We start from the raw sequence: 15,115 nt of genomic DNA, 5'->3' as shown, positions 1-15,115 counted from the left end.
ATTGACTTTTACATTGAAATGTGTAACAAATAAACTTAAAATCATTGACTCACTACATAAGCATGGAAGTATTTTAAACATAAAATATGTTCTATAGTATTCAGGAAGCACTTGGCACATCTGTAAGTGAATCAGACCCAAAACTGGAACGTAGTGGAAGAGTCAGGATAGTCTAAAAATGAATCCCTAACTAAAAGGAACACACAGGATTACTGTAGATGAAAAAGGTTAAAGGAAAGAAGCTAGAAATCAGTCAATAAATGTCTTAGGGGTTCGCTTAGAGTGACTAGCCTCTGCGTGACTCTTTAAATTTTTCATGTTAACAGCTTCCAAATTTTCCATGGTGAGGATAATACATTCGCCTCCAAACCAGAGTGACTTGGGGACACAAAGGTAGAAGTCGATAATTTTCTTTGCCTATGTCTGAATATTTACAGTCAGAGGTAGAAAAGGAGGAGTCTGTCCCTTGTCTAGATGAGGTCAATCCCCAGGTGTGGGATGTCTCCAGCCCTGGTTTAGCCATAAATGTTCCACCAGTAAAGATTTCTCTGAGACCAAATGCTCCCTAGCCCTGGAAAAGACAATATCCCTTAAAACCAGTAGCTCTTGAGGGTCTTAGACCATTAGTTAACAAATACCGAGATACTGGAACTCGAATCAGCTGTGAGTCCCCCTGCAACACCCCAATCTTGCCCGTTCAAAAACCAGATGGATCTTACCGATTCGTCCAGGATCTAAGAGCTGTTAATGAAGCTGTGGTTCCCATCCACCCCATAGTCCCAAACCCATATACCCTCCTATCCCAAGTCCCAGGAAATGCCAAGTATTTCTCAGTCTTGGACCTTCAACTTGCTTTCTTCTGCATTCCTCTCCATCCTGAATCCCAAAAACTCTTTGCTTTTGAGTGGCGGGACTTGGAATCAAGAGAGACCATAGAGCTCTCAATTGGACTCGACTACCCCAAGGGTTTGGGGACAGCCCTCATATCTTCGGGACTTCCTCGGGGAGAGAACTAAGGGAATTAACTTTAACAAACAGTAGTCTAATACAGTATGTGGATGACTTGCTCATAGCTAGGCCAGATTTTACCAGCTCTCAAATGGACACTATTTAAAACGCAAACTTTCCTGTATGAAAAGGGTTATCGAGTATCCCCCAAGTAAGCTCAGATTAGCTTAACCCAAGTAAAATACCTTGGATTTATAATTACGGAGAGAAAAAGAATGCCTGACCCCGAGGGGAGATCCCTCATCTTAAATACCCCGTACCCCCAAACAAAACAACAGCTTAGGGGATTTTTAGGAAGGACCGGGTTTTGCAGGATCTGGATTCCTAATTATGGCAATCTGGCCAGACCCCTATATGAAAATTTAAGGGGGAAAGAGGAAGAGCCACTCGACTGGCATGAGACCTGCAAGGTGGCCTTTAATGCCCTAAAAGAGTCCATCACTACAGCCCCAGCTTTAGGCCTCCCCAACCTGGAGAAGCCTTTTAGACTCTATGTTTCTGGAAGGACAGGAACTGCTCTTGGGGTGTTAGAGCAGATGATGGGGCCCGTATTACAACCTGTGGCTTATCTCTCAAAATAACTAGATGAGGTGGCCAGAGGGTGGCCCACTTGCCTCCGGGCAGTAGCAGCCACTGCTCTTATGGTTAAGGAGGCATCTAAGCTGACCCTGGGTCAGCCCACTACAGTGTATACGCCTCACCGGGTGCAAGCAGTCTTGGAAATGAAAGGGGACAGGTGGATGACAGGGGGAAGGATCACCCAATACCAAGCCCTCCTCCTTGACACTCCAGAAATAAAGTTGAGGGTCTGCCAGACTTTAAATCCAGCAACCTTACTGCCAGATCCCCCTACCTCCCCTCTGGATCACCAATGCATACAAATCACAGACGAGTTATACTCTTCTCGCCGGGACCTATCAGAGACACCTTTATCTGACCCAGAGGAAAACTGGCACACAGATGGCAGCAGTTTTGTAGAAAAGGGAGAGAGGAAAGCAGGATATGCTGTAGCGAGCCTGGAAGAAACTAAGGAAAGTGGGTCTCTTCCCCCAGACACCTCAGCCCAGAAAGCTGAACTTTTTGCCCTGACAAGAGTTTTGGAGTTAGGAGAAGGAAAGAGGATTAATGTGTGTATGGACTCTAAGTATGCTTTCCTCATTCTGCATGCCCGTGCAGCAATTTGGAAAGAAAGAGGGATGCTCAGTGCCCGAAGCTCTGCTATTAAACACAAAGAGCTCATTCTCAGGCTCCTGGAGGCAGTCAAACTTCCTGCAAAATTAGCTGTCATCCACTGCAAGAGTCACCAAAAGGGGCAAGAAAAAGAGGCTCAGGGAAATAGGAAAGCTGATCAAGAGGCAGGACGAGCTGCCGGGGAAGCTACCTCTGCCACTGCTATCTGCCCCCTTTTCCCCAAGGAAACCCTGACTCCAGATTTTACCCCAGGGGGACATTCCCGATATGCTGAGCGGGGCTGGGAGATTGGGTCACATGGGTGGTTTCAGCCTGATCAGGCCCGAATAATACTCCCTGATTCTCAGGTTCAAAACATTACTAACTCCTTACATAAGAGCGCCCATTTTGGAAAAGATAATCTAGAAATCTTGCTTAAGCCTATTCTCTCCCATCCTCAGTTAGCTAAGGTTGTTAAACAGGTCACACAAAATTGTGACACCTGTCTAAAAAATAACCCAAAAACCAGACCTCCTCTAATTACACCTGTCCAACATCGGGGATCATACCCAGGAGCGGACTGGCAAGTAGAATTTACAGCCATGCCCAAGACCCAAGGGTTTTCTTACTTGCTAGTCTTTATTGACACATTCACAGGATGGATCGAAGCGTTCCCTACTGAGACTGAGAGAGCTACAGAAGTCTGTAAAGCTCTGCTGAAGGAGATAGTGCCTAGGTTTGGGCTGCCTCGGTCACTTCAGAGTGACAACAGGCCCTCACTTACAGCCACGATACCCCAGAACCTAGCCGCATGCTTAGGCATAAAATACCAGCTCCGCTCATCCTGGAGGCCTCAAGCTTCAGGAAAGGTAGAGAGAGCCAACCAGACTCTTAAAAGGGCTCTGGCTAAGCTATGTCAGAAACACATAATAAGTGGACACTTATGCTGCCCATAGCCCTCATGAGGATACGGACATCCCCCAAACGGCCACTATTGTTAAGTCCTTATGAAATGATGTATGGACGACCATTCTGAACTTCTGATTTGTTTCTTGACGAGGATGCCAATACACTCTTAAAACATATAATTGACCTGGGAAGGTTTCAGCAAGAACTCCAACGGTATGGAGAACAAACCACAGGAAGACTTGAAAAATCCCCAGGTAAAGCCAGGGGATCAAGTATCAGTAAAGACCTGGCAAGAAAAAGGGAGTCCAAACCAGCTGTCCGAGAAATGGACAGGGCCATATCAGGTTGTTCTAGTGACTTCAACTGCTGTAAAAGTGAAGGGTCTATCTGCCTGGGTCCACAATTCTAGAATAAAACCCTATGGCCTACAGGAGGGGGAGACAGAAACTGAGACTCCAAAGCCAGAGGACAGCTATTCCTGTGAACCTGTTGAAGATCTCAGGCTCTTGTTCAAGCAGAACCCCATCAATCCTGCCTCAGATAAGTAAAATGCATCATATGATGTTCTTCCTCTTTCTAATCATATCTCCCTGTATGGCTATTGATCTCTCCCTAAACGAGGCATGTTCACTTGCAAACCACACTGCTTCTCAACTCAACCTAAGCAGCCCGGGCTGCATCTGCATTAATGACAAAGGTTGGGGGTATGTCCAACCCATCCCAGGGTATCACTATCAAAGGCCCACCCTTCCAGCCGAGCTATGGGCTGTTACTCAGCGCCCCCATGTGGTCGTAATATGGCCTTTTGGGAAAAGGGGGACAAAAAACTTCATGTCTTGGTACCAGCAACAACTGTCTCTATTTACCCCCTGGATGACATCTGCAATCCCACCTGAGCCCTCATTTTCTCTCATGACTAACATCCCCCAAGTGACCTTCCCTATCTCTCTAAAAAGCCACTCCCTAACAGGGGTGTCAGTGAGAAATCTAGACGACTCACAATGTGGGGTGACCGTCACTGTTGAAACTGATGGGAAAAACCGGGACAGGCCCTGCAGCTGGGAGACCAGCCGACGCCACCCCCGGCCAGCATGCGCCTGGCCCGGCCCGGGGCGCTTCCCGGACCCCGAGCGGCCTGGCGAGGCTGCGGGATCTCTGGCGGCGGTTGGGGAGGGGGGTGGCTTGAGCGGGGAGGACGTCTCGGTGGCCCCCCACCCCCCGCCCCCCACCATCCCGTTCGCTGCTCAGGGTCACGTGGCTCCGGACGAGCGGGGCGTCGGCCCGGGGCCGCGGTCCCCGGAGCCTCCTGCGGGCTTAGGGGCAGCCCAGCCGGGGCCCCAGGCGCCCATCCTGCCGGCTGTGCAAACGCCCTGGAGTGCCTCAGCCCCTCCCTGTCCCCAAACCGAGGCCCGCCCTGCCCCCACGCCACGGGCCCAGCACAGGACCTTCCTGAGAGAGCGGACGAGTGACAGCCAGGCACACGGACAGGCACTCGCACGCACCCCAGCCAGGTGAGACAGAGGCAGAAAGAGTCGAGGGTTCAGAGAGAGACTGGAAGACAGCGTGTGGGCAGGGGGGGCCTCGGGCAGGATGCCGGGCAGCTGCAGAGACCACCCGGCCCTCAGCAGCCAAAGCGATGGGGGCGGGGGGAGGCCACTGAGCAGCGGCGAGCCTGGAGAGGCCCAGGGTGGGAGGACACCTGAGATCTCCGCGATCCGCTCCCCGCCCCCCTCCCCCCAACCCCCTGCACGCATGCCACGCCGGGGCGCTCTGACACTAGCTTCTCTGGAGTTTTGTCACTTGAATTTCTCTCCCTCTGCTCAACTGAGTGATGACAGTGTATTGAACAGCTAGGTCATTTCCAAATAAATTAAGCTTAGTGTTTCACAGGACACCCGGACATGTATGGAGAGACCAGCACGGATGCATGGACACCAACCTTGGTAACTGGACAACCAATGGGAAGTTACTCTCTGACTCAGGAGAGAGAAAGAAACCCGAACAGATGGAATGAAATGAACAGAAACACAAGCTTTGCAACTCACACCCTAATTCAATTACCAGAAAATAAACAACACTATAACCATTTTAGAAAAACAATAGACCTCTCCATGAGCTTTGGTCGGGTGAGGAGTTCAAACACACAGCAAAAAAAAGCCAACTTTTCCAAGTCGTGAATATGTTAGTTCACACATTGACTTTTACATTGAAATGTGTAACAAATAAACTTAAAATCATTGACTCACTACATAAGCATGGAAGTATTTTAAACATAAAATATGTTCTATAGTATTCAGGAAGCACTTGGCACATCTGTAAGTGAATCAGACCCAAAACTGGAGCGTAGTGGAAGAGTCAGGATAGTCTAAAAATGAATCCCTAACTAAAAGGAACACACAGGATTACTGTAGATGAAAAAGGTTAAAGGAAAGAAGCTAGAAATCAGTCAATAAATGTCTTAGGGGTTAGCTTAGAGTGACTAGCCTCTGCGTGACTCTTTAAATTTTTCATGTTAACAGCTTCCAAATTTTCCATGGTGAGGATAATACATTCACCTCCAAACCAGAGTGACTTGGGGACACAAAGGTAGAAGTCGATAATTTTCTTTGGATATGTATGAATATTTACAGTCAGAGGTAGAAAAGGAGGAGTCTGTCCCTTGTCTAGATGAGGTCAATCCCCAGGTGTGGGATGTCTCCAGCCCTGGTTTAGCCATAAATGTTCCACCAGTAAAGATTTCTCTGAGACCAAATGCTCCCTAGCCCTGGAAAAGACAATATCCTTTAAAACCAGTAGCTCTTGAGGGTCTTAGACCATTAGTTAACAAATACCGAGATACTGGAACTCGAATCAGCTGTGAGTCCCCCTGCAACACCCCAATCTTGCCCGTTCAAAAACCAGATGGATCTTACCGATTCGTCCAGGATCTAAGAGCTGTTAATGAAGCTGTGGTTCCCATCCACCCCATAGTCCCAAACCCATATACCCTCCTATCCCAAGTCCCAGGAAATGCCAAGTATTTCTCAGTCTTGGACCTTCAACTTGCTTTCTTCTGCATTCCTCTCCATCCTGAATCCCAAAAACTCTTTGCTTTTGAGTGGCGGGACTTGGAATCAAGAGAGACCATAGAGCTCTCAATTGGACTCGACTACCCCAAGGGTTTGGGGACAGCCCTCATATCTTCGGGACTTCCTCGGGGAGAGAACTAAGGGAATTAACTTTAACAAACAGTAGTCTAATACAGTATGTGGATGACTTGCTCATAGCTAGGCCAGATTTTACCAGCTCTCAAATGGACACTATTTAAAACGCAAACTTTCCTGTATGAAAAGGGTTATCGAGTATACCCCAAGTAAGCTCATATTAGCTTAACCCAAGTAAAATACCTTGGATTTATAATTACGGAGAGAAAAAGAATGCCTGACCCCGAGGGGAGATCCCTCATCTTAAATACCCCGTACCCCCAAACAAAACAACAGCTTAGGGGATTTTTAGGAAGGACCGGGTTTTGCAGGATCTGGATTCCTAATTATGGCAATCTGGCCAGACCCCTATATGAAAATTTAAGGGGGAAAGAGGAAGAGCCACTCGACTGGCATGAGACCTGCAAGGTGGCCTTTAATGCCCTAAAAGAGTCCATCACTACAGCCCCAGCTTTAGGCCTCCCCAACCTGGAGAAGCCTTTTAGACTCTATGTTTCTGGAAGGACAGGAACTGCTCTTGGGGTGTTAGAGCAGATGATGGGGCCCGTATTACAACCTGTGGCTTATCTCTCAAAATAACTAGATGAGGTGGCCAGAGGGTGGCCCACTTGCCTCCGGGCAGTAGCAGCCACTGCTCTTATGGTTAAGGAGGCATCTAAGCTGACCCTGGGTCAGCCCACTACAGTGTATACGCCTCACCGGGTGCAAGCATTCTTGGAAACGAATGGGGACAGGTGGATGACAGGGGGAAGGATCACCCAATACCAAGCCCTCCTCCTTGACACTCCAGAAATAAAGTTGAGGGTCTGCCAGACTTTAAATCCAGCAACCTTACTGCCAGATCCCCCTACCTCCCCTCTGGATCACCAATGCATACAAATCACAGACGAGTTATACTCTTCTCGCCGGGACCTATCAGAGACACCTTTATCTGACCCAGAGGAAAACTGGCACACAGATGGCAGCAGTTTTGTAGAAAAGGGAGAGAGGAAAGCAGGATATGCTGTAGCGAGCCTGGAAGAAACTAAGGAAAGTGGGTCTCTTCCCCCAGACACCTCAGCCCAGAAAGCTGAACTTTTTGCCCTGACAAGAGCTTTGGAGTTAGGAGAAGGAAAGAGGATTAATGTGTGTATGGACTCTAAGTATGCTTTCCTCATTCTGCATGCCCGTGCAGCAATTTGGAAAGAAAGAGGGATGCTCAGTGCCCGAAGCTCTGCTATTAAACACAAAGAGCTCATTCTCAGGCTCCTGGAGGCAGTCAAACTTCCTGCAAAATTAGCTGTCATCCACTGCAAGAGTCACCAAAAGGGGCAAGAAAAAGAGGCTCAGGGAAATAGGAAAGCTGATCAAGAGGCAGGACGAGCTGCCGGAGAAGCTACCTCTGCCACTGCTATCTGCCCCCTTTTCCCCAAGGAAACCCTGACTCCAGATTTTACCCCAGGGGGACATTCCCGATATGCTGAGCGGGGCTGGGAGATTGGGTCACATGGGTGGTTTCAGCCTGATCAGGCCCGAATAATACTCCCTGATTCTCAGGTTCAAAACATTACTAACTCCTTACATAAGAGCGCCCATTTTGGAAAAGATAATCTAGAAATCTTGCTTAAGCCTATTCTCTCCCATCCTCAGTTAGCTAAGGTTGTTAAACAGGTCACACAAAATTGTGACACCTGTCTAAAAAATAACCCAAAAACCAGACCTCCTCTAATTACACCTGTCAAACATCGGGGATCATACCCAGGAGCGGACTGGCAAGTAGAATTTACAGCCATGCCCAAGACCCAAGGGTTTTCTTACTTGCTAGTCTTTATTGACACATTCACAGGATGGATCGAAGCGTTCCCTACTGAGACTGAGAGAGCTACAGAAGTCTGTAAAGCTCTGCTGAAGGAGATAGTGCCTAGGTTTGGGCTGCCTCGGTCACTTCAGAGTGACAACAGGCCCTCACTTACAGCCACGATACCCCAGAACCTAGCCGCATGCTTAGGCATAAAATACCAGCTCCGCTCATCCTGGAGGCCTCAAGCTTCAGGAAAGGTAGAGAGAGCCAACCAGACTCTTAAAAGGGCTCTGGCTAAGCTATGTCAGAAACACATAATAAGTGGACACATATGCTGCCCATAGCCCTCATGAGGATACGGACATCCCCCAAACGGCCACTATTGTTAAGTCCTTATGAAATGATGTATGGACGACCATTCTGAACTTCTGATTTGTTTCTTGACGAGGATGCCAATACACTCTTAAAACATATAATTGACCTGGGAAGGTTTCAGCAAGAACTCCAACGGTATGGAGAACAAACCACAGGAAGACTTGAAAAATCCCCAGGTAAAGCCAGGGGTTCAAGTATCAGTAAAGACCTGGCAAGAAAAAGGGAGTCCAAACCAGCTGTCCGAGAAATGGACAGGGCCATATCACGTTCTTCTAGTGACTTCAACTGCTGTAAAAGTGAAGGGTCTATCTGCATGGGTCCACAATTCTAGAATAAAACCCTATGGCCTACAGGAGGGGGAGACAGAAACTGAGACTCCAAAGCCAGAGGACAGCTATTCCTGTGAACCTGTTGAAGATCTCAGGCTCTTGTTCAAGCAGAACCCCATCAATCCTGCCTCAGATAAGTAAAATGCATCATATGATGTTCTTCCTCTTTCTAATCATATCTCCCTGTATGGCTATTGATCTCTCCCTAAACGAGGCATGTTCACTTGCAAACCACACTGCTTCTCATCTCAACCTAAGCCAGCCCGGGCTGCATCTGCATTAATGACAAAAGTTGGGGGTATGTCCAACCCATCCCAGGGTATCACTATCAAAGGCCCACCCTTCCAGCCGAGCTATGGGCTGTTACTCAGCGCCCCCATGTGGTCGTAATATGGCCTTTTGGGTAAAGGGGACAAAAAACTTCATGTCTTGGTACCAGCAACAACTGTCTCTATTTACCCCCTGGATGACATCTGCAATCCCACCTGAGCCCTTATTTTCTCTCATGACTAACATCCCCCAAGTGACCTTCCCTATCTCTCTAAAAAGCCACTCCCTAACAGGGGTGTCAGTGAGAAATCTAGACGACTCACAATGTGGGGTGACCGTCACTGTTGAAACTGATGGGAAAAACCGGGACAGGCCCTGCAGCTGGGAGACCAGCCGACGCCACCCCCGGCCAGCATGCGCCTGGCCCAGCCCGGGGCGCTTCCCGGACCCCGAGCGGCCTGGCGAGGCTGCGGAATCTCTGGCGGCGGTTGGGGAGGGGGGTGGCTTGAGCGGGGAGGACGTCTCGGTGGCCCCCCACCCCCCGCCCCCCACCATCCCGTTCGCTGCTCAGGGTCACGTGGCTCCGGACGAGCGGGGCGTCGGCCCGGGGCCGCGGTCCCCGGAGCATCCTGCGGGCTTAGGGGCAGCCCAGCCGGGGCCCCAGGCGCCCATCCTGCCGGCTGTGCAAACGCCCTGGAGTGCCTCAGCCCCTCCCTGTCCCCAAACCGAGGCCCGCCCTGCCCCCACGCCACGGGCCCAGCACAGGACCTACCTGAGAGAGCGGACGAGTGACAGCCAGGCACACGGAGAGGCACTCGCACGCACCCAAGCCAGGTGAGACAGAGGCAGAAAGAGTCGAGGGTTCAGAGAGAGACTGGAAGACAGCGTGTGGGCAGGGGGGGCCTCGGGCAGGATGCCGGGCAGCTGCAGAGACCACCCGGCCCTCAGCAGCCAAAGCGATGGGGGCTGGGGGGAGGCCACTGAGCAGCGGCGAGCCTGGAGAGGCCCAGGGTGGGAGGACACCTGAGATCTCCGCGCTCTGCTCCCCGCCCCCCTCCCCCCAACCCCCTGCACGCATGCCACGCCGGGGCGCTCTGACACTAGCTTCTCTGGAGTTTTGTAACTTGAATTTCTCTCCCTCTGCTCAACTGAGTGATGATAGTGTATTGAACAGCTAGGTCATTTCCAAATAAATTAAGCTTAGTGTTTCACAGGACACCCGGACATCTATGGAGAGACCAGCACGGATGCATGGACACCAACCTTGGTAACTGGACAACCAATGGGAAGTTACTCTCTGACTCAGGAGAGAGAAAGAAACCCGAACAGATGGAATGAAATGAACAGAAACACAAGCTTTGCAACTCACACCCTAATTCAATTACCAGAAAATAAACAACACTATAACCATTTTAGAAAAACAATAGACCTCTCCATGAGCTTTGGTCGGGTGAGGAGTTCAAACACACAGCAAAAAAAAGCCAACTTTTCCAAGTCGTGAATATGTTAGTTCACACATTGACTTTTACATTGAAATGTGTAACAAATAAACTTAAAATCATTGACTCACTACATAAGCATGGAAGTATTTTAAACATAAAATATGTTCTATAGTATTCAGGAAGCACTTGGCACATCTGTAAGTGAATCAGACCCAAAACTGGAACGTAGTGGAAGAGTCAGGATAGTCTAAAAATGAATCCCTAACTAAAAGGAACACACAGGATTACTGTAGATGAAAAAGGTTAAAGGAAAGAAGCTAGAAATCAGTCAATAAATGTCTTAGGGGTTAGCTTAGAGTGACTAGCCTCTGCGTGACTCTTTAAATTTTTCATGTTAACAGCTTCCAAATTTTCCATGGTGAGGATAATACATTCACCTCCAAACCAGAGTGACTTGGGGACACAAAGGTAGAAGTCGATAATTTTCTTTGCCTATGTCTGAATATTTACAGTCAGAGGTAGAAAAGGAGGAGTCTGTCCCTTGTCTAGATGAGGTCAATCCCCAGGTGTGGGATGTCTCCAGCCCTGGTTTAGCCATAAATGTTCCACCAGTAAAGATTTCTCTGAGACCAAATGCTCCCTAGCCCTGGAAAAGACAATATCCCTTAAAACCAGTAGCTCTTGAGGGTCTTAGACCATTAGTTAACAAATACCAAGATACTGGAACTCGAATCAGCTGTGAGTCCCCCTGCAACACCCCAATCTTGCCCGTTCAAAAACCAGATGGATCTTACCGATTCGTCCAGGATCTAAGAGCTGTTAATGAAGCTGTGGTTCCCATCCACCCCATAGTCCCAAACCCATATACCCTCCTATCCCAAGTCCCAGGAAATGCCAAGTATTTCTCAGTCTTGGACCTTTAACTAGCTTTCTTCTGCATTCCTCTCCATCCTGAATCCCAAATACTCTTTGCTTTTGAGTGGCGGGACTTGGAATCAAGAGAGACCATAGAGCTCTCAATTGGACTCGACTACCCCAAGGGTTTGGGGACAGCCCTCATATCTTCGGGACTTCCTCGGGGAGAGAACTAAGGGAATTAACTTTAACAAACAGTAGTCTAATACAGTATGTGGATGACTTGCTCATAGCTAGGCCAGATTTTACCAGCTCTCAAATGGACACTATTTAAAACGCTAACTTTCCTGTATGAAAAGGGTTATCGAGTATCCCCCAAGTAAGCTCAGATTAGCTTAACCCAAGTAAAATACCTTGGATTTATAATTACGGAGAGAAAAAGAATGCCTGACCCCGAGGGGAGATCCCTCATCTTAAATACCCCGTACCCCCAAACAAAACAAGAGCTTAGGGGATTTTTAGGAAGGACCGGGTTTTGCAGGATCTGGATTCCTAATTATGGCAATCTGGCCAGACCCCTATATGAAAATTTAAGGGGGAAAGAGGAAGAGCCACTCGACTGGCATGAGACCTGCAAGGTGGCCTTTAATGCCCTAAAAGAGTCCATCACTACAGCCCCAGCTTTAGGCCTCCCCAACCTGGAGAAGCCTTTTAGACTCTATGTTTCTGGAAGGACAGGAACTGCTCTTGGGGTGTTAGAGCAGATGATGGGGCCCATATTACAACCTGTGGCTTATCTCTCAAAATAACTAGATGAGGTGGCCAGAGGGTGGCCCACTTGCCTCCGGGCAGTAGCAGCCACTGCTCTTATGGTTAAGGAGGCATCTAAGCTGACCCTGGGTCAGCCCACTACAGTGTATACGCCTCACCGGGTGCAAGCAGTCTTGGAAACGAAAGGGGACAGGTGGATGACAGGGGGAAGGATCACCCAATACCAAGCCCTCCTCCTTGACACTCCAGAAATAAAGTTGAGGGCCTGCCAGACTTTAAATCCAGCAACCTTACTGCCAGATCCCCCTACCTCCCCTCTGGATCACCAATGCATACAAATCACAGACGAGTTATACTCTTCTCGCCGGGACCTATCAGAGACACCTTTATCTGACCCAGAGGAAAACTGGCACACAGATGGCAGCAGTTTTGTAGAAAAGGGAGAGAGGAAAGCAGGATATGCTGTAGCGAGCCTGGAAGAAACTAAGGAAAGTGGGTCTCTTCCCCCAGACACCTCAGCCCAGAAAGCTGAACTTTTTGCCCTGACAAGAGCTTTGGAGTTAGGAGAAGGAAAGAGGATTAATGTGTGTATGGACTCTAAGTATGCTTTCCTCATTCTGCATGCCCGTGCAGCAATTTGGAAAGAAAGAGGGATGCTCAGTGCCCGAAGCTCTGCTATTAAACACAAAGAGCTCATTCTCAGGCTCCTGGAGGCAGTCAAACTTCCTGCAAAATTAGCTGTCATCCACTGCAAGAGTCACCAAAAGGGGCAAGAAAAAGAGGCTCAGGGAAATAGGAAAGCTGATCAAGAGGCAGGACGAGCTGCCGGGGAAGCTACCTCTGCCACTGCTATCTGCCCCCTTTTCCCCAAGGAAACCCTGACTCCAGATTTTACCCCAGGGGGACATTCCCGATATGCTGAGCGGGGCTGGGAGATTGGGTCACATGGGTGGTTTCAGCCTGATCAGGCCCGAATAATACTCCCTGATTCTCAGGTTCAAAACATTACTAACTCCTTACATAAGAGCGCCCATTTTGGAAAAGATAATCTAGAAATCTTGCTTAAGCCTATTCTCTCCCATCCGCAGTTAGCTAAGGTTGTTAAACAGGTCACACAAAATTGTGACACCTGTCTAAAAAATAACCCAAAAACCAGACCTCCTCTAATTACACCTGTCCAACATCGGGGATCATACCCAGGAGCGGACTGGCAAGTAGAATTTACAGCCATGCCCAAGACCCAAGGGTTTTCTTACTTGCTAGTCTTTATTGACACATTCACAGGATGGATCGAAGCGTTCCCTACTGAGACTGAGAGAGCTACAGAAGTCTGTAAAGCTCTGCTGAAGGAGATAGTGCCTAGGTTTGGGCTGCCTCGGTCACTTCAGAGTGACAACAGGCCCTCACTTACAGCCACGATACCCCAGAACCTAGCCGCATGCTTAGGCATAAAATACCAGCTCCGCTCATCCTGGAGGCCTCAAGCTTCAGGAAAGGTAGAGAGAGCCAACCAGACTCTTAAAAGGGCTCTGGCTAAGCTATGTCAGAAACACATAATAAGTGGACACATATGCTGCCCATAGCCCTCATGAGGATACGGACATCCCCCAAACGGCCACTATTGTTAAGTCCTTATGAAATGATGTATGGACGACCATTCTGAACTTCTGATTTGTTTCTTGACGAGGATGCCAATACACTCTTAAAACATATAATTGACCTGGGAAGGTTTCAGCAAGAACTCCAACGGTATGGAGAACAAACCACAGGAAGACTTGAAAAATCCCCAGGTAAAGCCAGGGGATCAAGTATCAGTAAAGACCTGGCAAGAAAAAGGGAGTCCAAACCAGCTGTCCGAGAAATGGACAGGGCCATATCAGGTTGTTCTAGTGACTTCAACTGCTGTAAAAGTGAAGGGTCTATCTGCCTGGGTCCACAATTCTAGAATAAAACCCTATGGCCTACAGGAGGGGGAGACAGAAACTGAGACTCCAAAGCCAGAGGACAGCTATTCCTGTGAACCTGTTGAAGATCTCAGGCTCTTGTTCAAGCAGAACCCCATCAATCCTGCCTCAGATAAGTAAAATGCATCATATGATGTTCTTCCTCTTTCTAATCATATCTCCCTGTATGGCTATTGATCTCTCCCTAAACGAGGCATGTTCACTTGCAAACCACACTGCTTCTCAACTCAACCTAAGCCAGCCCGGGATGCATCTGCATTAATGACAAAGGTTGGGGGTATGTCCAACCCATCCCAGGGTATCAATATCAAAGGCCCACCCTTCCAGCCGAGCTATGGGCTGTTACTCAGCGCCCCCATGTGGTCGTAATATGGCCTTTTGGGTAAAGGGGACAAAAAACTTCATGTCTTGGTACCAGCAACAACTGTCTCTATTTACCCCCTGGATGACATCTGCAATCCCACCTGAGCCCTTATTTTCTCTCATGACTAACATCCCCCAAGTGACCTTCCCTATCTCTCTAAAAAGCCACTCCCTAACAGGGGTGTCAGTGAGAAATCTAGACGCCTCACAATGTGGGGTGACCGTCACTGTTGAAACTGATGGGAAAAACCGGGACAGGCCCTGCAGCTGGGAGACCAGCCGACGCCACCCCCGGCCAGCATGCGCCTGGCCCGGCCCGGGGCGCTTCCCGGACCCCGAGCGGCCTGGCGAGGCTGCGGGATCTCTGGCGGCGGTTGGGGAGGGGGGTGGCTTGAGCGGGGAGGACGTCTCGGTGGCCCCCCACCCCCCGCCCCCCACCATCCCGTTCGCTGCTCAGGGTCACGTGGCTCCGGACGAGCGGGGCGTCGGCCCGGGGCCGCGGTCCCCGGAGCCTCCTGCGGGCTTAGGGGCAGCCCAGCCGGGGCCCCAGGCGCCCATCCTGCCGGCTGTGCAAACGCCCTGGAGTGCCTCAGCCCCTCCCTGTCCCCAAACCGAGGCCCGCCCTGCCCCCACGCCACGGGCCCAGCACAGGACCTTCCTGAGAGAGCGGACGAGT

This window comes from Muntiacus reevesi, unplaced genomic scaffold, assembly GCF_963930625.1.
Source record: "Muntiacus reevesi unplaced genomic scaffold, mMunRee1.1 SCAFFOLD_38, whole genome shotgun sequence".
Classification (NCBI taxonomy): Eukaryota; Metazoa; Chordata; class Mammalia; order Artiodactyla; family Cervidae; genus Muntiacus; species Muntiacus reevesi.
This window is presented reverse-complemented; position numbering follows the sequence as displayed.